We start from the raw sequence: 10495 nt of genomic DNA, 5'->3' as shown, positions 1-10495 counted from the left end.
TGACCCCGCTCTCTGACCTTCAGCAGGCCTGCTCGCCATCAATCCCCCTTCGCTTACTGCTCCCCAGTCACTACTGCAGGAACGCCGTCCCCGGGTGCAGTACATCCCGTGCACGCGTGTGAGAGTCAGAGCCCTGCACCCCCCACTTCTTGCGATTCACCGGACTCTCAGCCAACTGGTAAAGCACAAGTTATAGACGACAGAAATCCATCCAAGCAGGGCTTGTAGTCAACCAGGACTCCTCAGCCAGGTCCCTCTGGGGGGCAAGGAGCTTAGACCCCAGACTGGGGGTTCCTGCCTCCTCCCAGCCAGTCTCAAAGGAAAGAAACCCCCCACATCCTCCCAACCCCCAGCTCCCCTCTCCTTTGTCCGTTTCCCAGCAAGGGTCACCTGCCCCACGCCCCTCCTGGCTCAGGTACCGGCCCTCTCCTCCCACGCAGCAGCCCCATAGAACTGTGACGATGTGGTTCTGCGGGACCCAACGAGAGTGCCAAATCGGACCAATTGCCAAACAGGGCAGTCACAGCCAAGGCTGGTTTTCCACCTCTAAAGCAAACCAACAGGACAGACAAAAGGACTTTGGTGTCACCCCTCTGGCTAACCACAAGTCACACAAGCAATTTCCTTAGACACTCCATCCCCAGTATCACCACCAGTCCCAACCGTCCTGGGATGAAATGTATGAAAAAACAACACCCCAATAAAGAAAAAGTTCCTCGATCCCAAAGGACCAAGCCCAGACCCAGGTTAATATACACCTCAGATCTTACCACAAATCACGCTGTGCCAATCCTTTAGAACTAAAATCTAAAGGTATTCATAAAAGGAAAAAAGTAGAGGTGAGAGCAGATTGGTCAAAGTGAATCATACATACAGTAATGGCAAAGTCTAGTTCAGGCTTGTAGCAGTGATGAGTAAAACTGCAGGTTTAAATCCAGTCTCTGAGAACATCCCCCGCTGAGAGGTCATTCTCCTTGCGCAGAGCTTCAGCTTGTAATAAAGTCCCTCCAGGGTAAGAAGCAGGATTGAGACCAAATGAGATGAGGCCTCCGCCTTATATAGACTTTTCCAGGTGTAAGAACACTCCTTGTTCCTACTGTGAAAGTTACAGCAAAATGGAGTTTGCAGTCACATGGGCCAGTTTCTGCTACTCCAGTGAGTCACAGGGTGTATCCGCCTTCTCTCAATGGGTCAGGTGTGTAGTTGATAGTCCTTAATGGCCATCAAGCAGGCTAAGCAGAGCTGACACCAGCTTGTCTGAGACTTTTCAGTTAACACAGAACAAGTTTGAAATACAGACAACATGCAGCCAATATTCATAACTTCAACTACAGAAATGATACAGACACACAGACAGCATAATCATAACCAGTAACCCGTAACCTAGTCTTAGACACCTTATATGACCCCCTTTACATAGGATTTGGTGCCACTACAGAACCTTGGTTGCAACCCATGTTCTATATGGTCCCAGTTTATATCAATAACGTCACAAGAACATTCCCAGCTCAATCCACCCCGCTCTCTACTGTGTCACACGGAGACATGTCCCTCTGGCTCCTTGGTGCAAGGGTGGGCACATAGGCACTAAGCATGTCCCTGCCCCAAGTGCCGCTTCCACATCTCCCATTGGCCATGGGTCCCCCACACCCTGGCATTGGCCAGGCTTTGCCCACGTGGATAATCTCCAAAAGACGAGCCCTGGGAACAAAGCGGAGGCAAATGACACCCCAGTGTGGTCCGGCAGCGCTCCGGTGTCTCCCTTGGCTCCCCAGCTCATGCAGCCCCCCGCTCTCGTCTGCTCAGCCCCAGGGCGCCCGCCACCCGGGATGTGGCCGAGGGGCCAGGTGTCATCTGGGAACCCTGCAGGACGTTCACCCACCAGGCATGGGTCCTGGAGCCACAGTGACATCATTGCCAGGGAGGTACAGGCGGGGGTCCCTGTGGTTCGGGTGACGGCCAGACGCTCGTCCCAGTCCGGGGGCCTTTTCTCTGCTGATGTGTCCCAGCGAGGGAGGAACTGCCCCTTCCTGTCCCAGCGCTGAGCTCCAGGGCCTCTGGCTTTCACTGGGCGCTAGCATGCTGAGGGAGAGTCCGTTTCTCTGCCCGTGGCCATGCCGGCTGGACACCCATGGGGACTGGGTGTGTGCCTGGAGCGGCAGCTCCGTTGGGCACTGAAAGGGGCTGGCTGCACCACGCAGCCCAAACAGCATCGTTCTCAAGTGGACCCACCTGAACGGCACAGCTGGGGGGTGGGGGTGGTGCCGGTGTCCCCTCGTTGAACCAGGCTGGGATGTGCTCTGTTACCTGCACCACCTGGGGCTCCCCTCTCTTATGAGCATTCAGGGCCTAAGGGACCCAACTTCACCCCTAGTGGGCCCTGGGCTAACGCCCCTCCCCCATGGGCCCCAGGCCAATGCACCCTGCCTCGTGGGCCCCGGCCCAATGTTCCCTCCTCCATGGGGCCCCGGGCCTCACGCCCCCTCCCCCACAGGGCCCCAGGCGAACACCCCCTCCCCCATGGGCCCCAGGCAAATGCACCCTCCCCCGCGTGGCCCTGAGGGAGAGTGTTGGTTAAAAGTTCAATATACAGACAGACTTGAACTCAGTTCTTGAGGTCCTTCTCCCAAACATCCTGGCAATTAGCACAGGGTAATTTACCCATTAACAGTTCAGATACAGATCACCACAACCTTCAAAGAGACACATAGACAATAATACTGTTTCACGCAAGTGTCTTCCTAAATGTTAATATTCCTCTTTTGATCTTTGAATCAAAGCCACAGCAATAGACAAGACTTGTTTGCTGACATCCCAAGACCTGAGCAAACACCTTTCCCTTCTACCTCTAACATGCAGCTGCATTTCAAAGGCTCTGTTGTCATTTAGTATCTTTTGACCTGTCTTCTAAAGCTGCCCTGCATTTCAAGGTCAGTCTGTTGAGTTGATTAATCTTTCTGGCCTGTCACCTTTCAATGAGATGTAATACTATCACACTCAGAGATGTAAGGCCGTGTGACTCTCTGAACTTAGTTTATGGGTCTTGACGTTATCTGATATAAAAACTGGGACCATATAGAGACATGGAGTTGCAACCAGGTCCTGTAGTGCACAAATTCCTATGTAAAGGGGGTCATATAAGGTGTCTAGGAGCAGTACGGGTTTATGGTTTAGATTAATGCTGTCTGTGTGTCTGTATCATTTTTGTAGTTGAAGTTATGAATATTGGCGTGTATACTGCTGTATTTCAAAACTGTGCTGTGTTACGGGAAAGATCCCAGACAAGTGGTGTCAACTCTGCTTAGCCTGCTTGATGGCCCTTTAGGACCATCACCATACACAACTGACCCATTGAGAGGAGGCGAATACGCTTGTGACTCAGCAAGGTATGGCAGAAACTGGCCCATGTGAACTGCAAACTCATTTTGCTGTAACTTTCCACAAGTGAACAAAGGAGTGTTCTGACACGTGGAATGCCTATAATAAGGCGAAGGCCTGAATCTCCATTTGTCCAATCCCTTGCTTCTTACCTTCTGGAGGTACTTTGCACAAGCTGAAGCTCTACCACAAGGGACTGATTTGACATCCAGAAGGGATGTATTCAGAGACTCGATTTGAACCTTGCAGTTCACCCATCACTGGCTATCAAGCTTGAACTTAAGATTGCCATTAACTGTATGGAATTAGATTCCATTTAACCAATGTCTAACTCCACCTCTAATAATTTTTCCTTTTTTGAAATAAACCTTTAGATTTTTAGATTCTAAAGGATGGCAACAGCGTGATTTGTGGGTAAGATCGAGTGTATCCTGAACCACCGATCTGGATTCCACCACGTGAGGGTCACCCTGTCCCCATTACCGCGCCGCTGCTCTAATCTGAACTATGTGTAACCCATTAGATAGCGATGTAACCCTCACTGCTCCCTCTAACTATACTTTGACCCCACCCCAACCGTACACCCCCGCATCGGGGACATTACAGACTGTATGTACTATATGTTACACCATAACCAAATTACCAGACGTCCCCCATACTCTGTATGTTGCCCCGATGACTATGGGACTCACACGCCAAACTACTGTGTATCATCCTTATTTAAATATTTCTAATAAAACATATTGAATTGGACCTGGGTCTGGGGGCTTGCGTCTTTGGGATCGAGAGAACCTTTTCTTTAAAGCTGGGGTGTTGGTTTTCATAAACCATTCATCCCCAGGACGTGTGGGACTGGTGGTGATAACTGGAGACTGGAGTGTTCTAAGGAGATTGCTTGTGTGGACTTGCAGATAGCCATGGGGGTGAAACCGAAAGTTCATTTTTGTCTGTACTGTTTGGTTTGCCTTAGAGGTGGAAAACCCAGCCTATGGGCTGTGTGACTGCCCTGTTTGAGCAATTGCGTCCTGATTTGGCATCTCAGTTGAGGTCCGCGCAGAACCACATCGCACAGTGGTGATAGTCAGTAGGAATCCACAGAACCAGTGGTCAAATTAAGCTTTGGGTCAGAACCCCACGCTATCCAAATTTGAATTTTGTGTATGAGAGTTGGTTGGTTAAAGAGCAGTTGCAATGGGTGAGCAAAGAGCATATGAAGGGTCTTGCAAAAAAGCCCTGGAAGATTTGTGTTCAGAAGGAAATAAGCTTTAGAAAGAAAAGTACAAATCAAGAACTGAGAGAATCTGTTAATGGGCAGTGATCAGGGGCAGTAGCACAGGCCCTTACCTGACACTTTACAGAAGACTGCAGAAGCAATTCGAATGAAAGAGGCAGCGAATACTGCAATGGAGCTGAACAGAAAAATAGGCAGATCTGCGATTGCGGAAAGGCAGAAAATATAGCTGAAATAGAAGAAAAAGCTCGTAAGGGTGGTCTGGAGAATTACTGGCTGCTGAAGAGAGAGCTCAACAGAAGGCAACAGAAGACTCACAAGATGGAACAGGACGGCCAGATCGCAGCTCCAGGATAATGGAAGAGTGGAGAAAGTCCATCTCCACCGTTCTTTCCAATACCCACACAGCAGAAGAACTGCGGAAAAGATTGTCCCATTTACAATGATACTGAGGATATTAGAGGGTTTTTGTCCACCTTGAGCAACTCCTGCACTCTGTACAGATTCCCTGATGAGCGCAGTTGAATGCCTGTCCTGCTGACCAGACTGACTGGAAAAGCCAGGAAGTATTTAATTGATTTGGGGGACAAGAAGCCTTGATTATGGGCGGCTTTAAAGATTCCTGGTCTTTAAAGGCGGTTCAAGGTTACTTCTGATTCTTACAAGATCCAGTTTAGAAAGTTTAAAATGTCTAATGGCTGTACTTTTTGGAATGTGCTCATTAAGCTGATGGGTTTGTTTAAAAAGTGGGTGACTGGGAGCCAGATAGGCGCATGGGGTTTTGAAAAGATGCGTGGATTTAACAAGCTTTGCGAACAGTTCTTAAACATTGCCCCTGACCATCTGAGAGCCAGCTGTGTGTGTAGGACCCTGAGTCAGTCCTACGGGCTGCAGAATTGCAGATGCCCATACCCAAAACAGGCTCGAGAAGAGGTATAAACCCAAGGAAAGTAGTTCACCATTCTCCCCAGTTTAAGAGAGAGGAAGGATTTAAGGGTAAACTGGCCTGACTCGGATAAGGTGGCTCACGGGTGCGCAAGAGGCGTAGGAACTCTCACCCAAACAAAACAGGTTACAATGTTATCACTGCGGGATTGCTTGGCCACATGAGACCAGATGCCCAACCCTAAGGGCAGCCCAAAACCAGCAAACCCCAAAAGCCACAAGTAGCTCAATTTCCATTACTCTGAGCACCCAGGCTGAGCCAAGCCATAACAGCGCCACATCAAGTCCAGATGCAGCAGAGTCAGTGGCCCATGCCAACCCCCTGTCTCCCGGTGCGCTGGGAGGAGGGGATCAAGCTTCACCAGCTTGGTCAGAACTGAGGTTGGCAGGAATTGTGAGAGGTTATTATGGAGGCAAAGCGTCAATGGTGTTGAATGCATGGGATGGCGAGACCACGGGCTTCGGGTGTAACTTATTAGTCAAGGGACACTTCTGGTAAGCCAGAGGACCATGCTGCCAGGGGATATTTGTGCACGGTAGTTGGTACCATCCCCCCCCGAGTACTCTCGTGGACTGCCAATGGCTTAGAATCCACCTTTTGAGTGGGACGGCTTTAAGGGGCGTGAAGGCTTGCCGTCGGGATTTTAATTCGGCTGATGTTTTGGTAGGAAATCACATTACTGGGGGTTCCTAGCAAGTGAATGTGGTAACCAGGTCACAGAGGGAGTTTTGGTCTGTGGCAGATGCCCTGACTGATGGCAGATGTAGGGGATGTCGAGCAGAAGAGAGTTGTATCTCAATATTGAATCAGGGGAAGGTGTGTCTGAAATGTCAGAGGGTTCTGAATTCAACCAAAACCCAGGTGAGTTCAGCGGTGGCTCAGCAAAGTGATGTATCTCTAGAGAAAGTATTTTTTTTTTTTTTCTTTTTTTTTTTTTTTTTTTTTTTTTTTTTTTTTTTGAAATGATGCTCAGAATCAGGATCCAAGCCAGTGGAGAGAGTGCAGATTTTTGATGCAGGATGGGGCTTGTTGTATAGAGCCTTCCCAAGGGAAAAAAAGGAATTCCCAAGCGGCCAGCTCTTATAACAGCTTGTTGGTACCGGAGGTTTACCGCAGTGAGTTGTTAGTTGGCCTCATGATTGGTCCGTTTTGCAGGACATCTGGGTTATCAGGCAAGACGTGTGACAGGCTGGAGCAGAATTTCACTGGCCTTCACCTCTTTGAGACAAGTGGGGATTACTGCAGAAGCTGATGAACTGTGTTCAAAAGCGTAGGGTTGAGGGGGCCTAGCAAGGTGCCCCTCCAGCCTCTGCCCATTATTTAGGGGAGCTTTTGCCAGAGTGGCTTGTTGGATATTCGTGGGCCATTCCCAAAACCTTCCAGAATGGGAAAACGATAACATCCTGGTGCTGTGGTAGGATTGCTACCAGTACCCAGAGGCTGTAGCTTGCTACATTGAGGCAGGACAGTGGCGGTTGGCTTGTTCTCTATTTTTAGCGAGTGGCGTTTTTCCTAAGGAAATACTGTCTACCGTGGATCTAACTTCATGTCTGTTAGTGTGTCGATGCTCAGTTCGTGGCGAGTTATGGTGAGGTTTAGTCACCGAAAGCTGTCCCTAACCACTCCGCCCCATGTTTAAATGGGTTCCTCAGTGTGTAAAAGCTGTTTTCTCACCATCGGCTGTAGTCATATTCCTCTCTCTCCGCAACGAACCTTAAAGTTATCTGAGTGCTTAAAAACTAGTGTATTGTGAGAGTGATCTCGCGCAGAATGGCTGTGGCTGGATGTTCGTATTGCCATATCTATGGTGTATGCGTTACAGGAAGCCGGAGTTAAGAGTCGTTATCTCCAAGATCTCTTACAGGGATGTGCCTCCTCCCTTCTGAGTTACCTGCTCTATGGCGATGTGCAGGTCCGGGCCCAATAACTCCCAGAAACTAGCTGAGACTACGAGGACGATGGAAGTTAGGGATTCCACCCTAGATTTGTTGCAGTTGACACGTATGACTCTGGTCGATCTTAGAAGAAACCCACTTTGGCGTAATCAAATTTAGGTGTGGACCACCCGCCAGCGTGGTCGAGCGGCTCATTACCAAGGCTACAGCCTCTGCGTATGGTAGCAAAGGCCTACCGCGATGCGACCAGAGTCTTGTATATTCGCTAGTCTTCCCTAGTGGATCGGTATGAGAGGAAGTCTCGGCAAAGAATAACCACAGCCATCTGCTGAGTGAAAAAATCGCTCTCGCGTTGAGCATATAAATAGTCCTGAGCAAGAGAGCGCCAAGATACTCATGGAAAGCCGCTTGAGCCCCTTTCAACCCCCCTACCGGCTGGTGTGTAACATCAGTACAGGCTTCTGCTATGACAGAGTGCTCAGGAAGTAAGAGTCAGCCGTTTCATGATGTCTCAAAAGAATAGTGGGGAGACATGCGGTAGGGATAATTGCCCAGGTTCTGTTGTCATCAGCTGATCCTATGCGGTGTGAACAAATACCAGAATATGATAGCCTGACTGTATATACGGACGCTGAAGAATACCATGAATGAGCCAGGTATATCGCCGAAAGGATTTAACAACTACTTAACTGGCGCAGGGTTACCGTATTAGAACGTCGATGGCGCGCACCCCATGGCCGTGGACGTGTTGCAGACAGTGCATGTGAAACAGAATGAAGGCCCCTAGCGAGATGCATAGGGACCACGCAAGGATCTTGGAGACTGTGAACACGGAAGTCTTGGTTGCCTGCTGAGGATTTTAGAGCGAGGTAACTTCTATTCCTTTGGTTACCGAATGGTGTGCTGAGAGACCACGGCACGTAGAGACGGTACAACCCTGCTACTCAATAGGACATAGAGAATGCAAGGTGGTGGCCAGTCGTGCTTCTATCGACCTCCGGCCTCTCAACAGCTAGTGAGTTTTAGGTGATGTTGTTAAAAACACACGAAACTCATTTTCTGCTTTCTTTCTAGAGCGAAATAACTCACTTTTGTCTGCAGCCACCCTGAACTCACGCCTGTGTCTCAATGGCATGGGAAGTCTCAGAAGGCGCCCTTCACATGAACTTCGACAACCTTCCCCTTATTAGATAATTGAGGATACACTCGCTGTTGCTTCGCTCGTCCTCACTCCCACTGCGTCCATGCTCATTCAGACGGCATCGTCCGACAGATCCGCAACTCCCTCTGTGACCTTGGTTACCACTGTCACTGGCTAGGAGACCCCAGTATCGCCTTTATATTTTCACCTAGCCACAACCCACATCAGCCGGAATGTAGAAATCACGCGCATTGCAGTATCCACGGTCCCCTTAAAAGCCTCCCGCATCAAGGTGGGATCTTCCCTAGCCATGGCAGTACACACAGGAGTACTCAGATGGTACCGTTACAGTCACATGAGTTACCTGCTTGGCAGCAAGAATCTTGGCTTACCAGATGTCCCAGTTGACTTATAGTCTTACACAGCGAAGGAAGCCCGTGTGGCTCGCTCTCCCATGGCTTCAACACCATTGACCTTGCGACTCATAATAAACTCTCAGATTCCATTCGCCAAGTCTCAGTTTTGTACTATCTGCGTGAAGTGTCCCCTCTCCGCAGCGCACACTGGACTCCGAGGAGGTTGCATGGGCCACTCCTCTGCTTGATCTGGACTGGTAATATACTCCAATCCGGTTATGGAGCCTCGTCTATTGGCTTGGCTGAGCCTCTCGTGCTAGCCGCCATAATGGATTTTGGCAGCCTACTTGTGGTTGTGTTGTGGAGTGTTCGCTGGATTTTTGGGGCCCTTTTAGGCAAGTTGGCAAATTGGTAGTGATGTGGCTCAAGACGATCACCGACTCGATGAGTAAAGGTTAACTGTTTTTTATGTTTTCGTGTAGTAGACCACTCCTCACGTGCGCCGTGCCACACTCTTACAGAATCTTGCAGCCATCGACTTTTCAGCGCTTGCTACTTCCTTGCATCTCCTTCTTATCAAACCCTGCGCCGCGCAATGAGTGACTAGCTTTTCCCTTGGTTATACCCTTTCTCGACCCTGTTTTGGCGTATGGGCATCTGCTCAAATCTTGGCAGCCCGTAGGAATCTAGACTGACTTCAGGTAGATTCCCATCATCACACACAGCTTGGCTTCTCTCAGATGGTCAGGCACAATGTTAAGAACTGTTCCAAGTTGTTTAAATCCAGCAGCTTTCAAAAACTCCCATGCGCCTGTTGGCTCCCATCACCCACTTTTTTAACATAACCCATAGCTTATGAGCACATTCCACAAAAGTACTTCAAGACATTTTAAACTTTCTAAACTTGACTCTTTAATAATCAGGTAACCTTACGCCTTAAGACAGAATCTTTAAACGACCCATAATCCAAGGCTTCTTTTCCCCCAAATATTAATACTTCCCTGGCTTTTTCCAGTCGTCGGGTCAGCAGGACAGGCAATCACTGTCATCGCGGAGCTGTACAGGTGGAGAGTGCTTCAAAGGTGGACAAAAACTCCTCCTATATCCTTCAGTATCATTGTAAATGGGACACATCTTTTCCAGTTCTTCTGCTTGTGGGTATGTGGATAACATGGAGGATGATTTCTCCACTTTCATGTACCTGGACTGCAGTCTGGCCGTCTTCTGTTCTCTTGTGAGTCTTCTGTTGCTCTGTTGACGTCTCTCTCACACCAGGTAATTCGCAAGAACACGTGCTTACGAGTTCTTTTTCTTATTTTCAGGATTATTGTATGACCGTGTCTACCTGCCCTCTCATAAGCTGACCTCGCAGGATCTGTATTTTGCGTGGTGGAGTGGCTCCCATTGCAGTTATTCGTGCCTCTTTCATGAATGCTTTCTGCAATCTCTGTGTGTGTCAGGTGAAGGCTATGGTGTGTCGTGTCGCTCCTAGTATCGAATTGGTTCTGCGCGGCGCGCTGGTGAGTTATTAACGTGTAGATCTTCAGT

This window comes from Chelonoidis abingdonii, chromosome 1 (assembly GCF_003597395.2).
Source record: "Chelonoidis abingdonii isolate Lonesome George chromosome 1, CheloAbing_2.0, whole genome shotgun sequence".
Taxonomy (NCBI): Eukaryota; Metazoa; Chordata; order Testudines; family Testudinidae; genus Chelonoidis; species Chelonoidis abingdonii.
The sequence above is the reverse complement of the archived record's forward strand: the minus strand, read 5'-3'. Positions refer to the sequence as shown.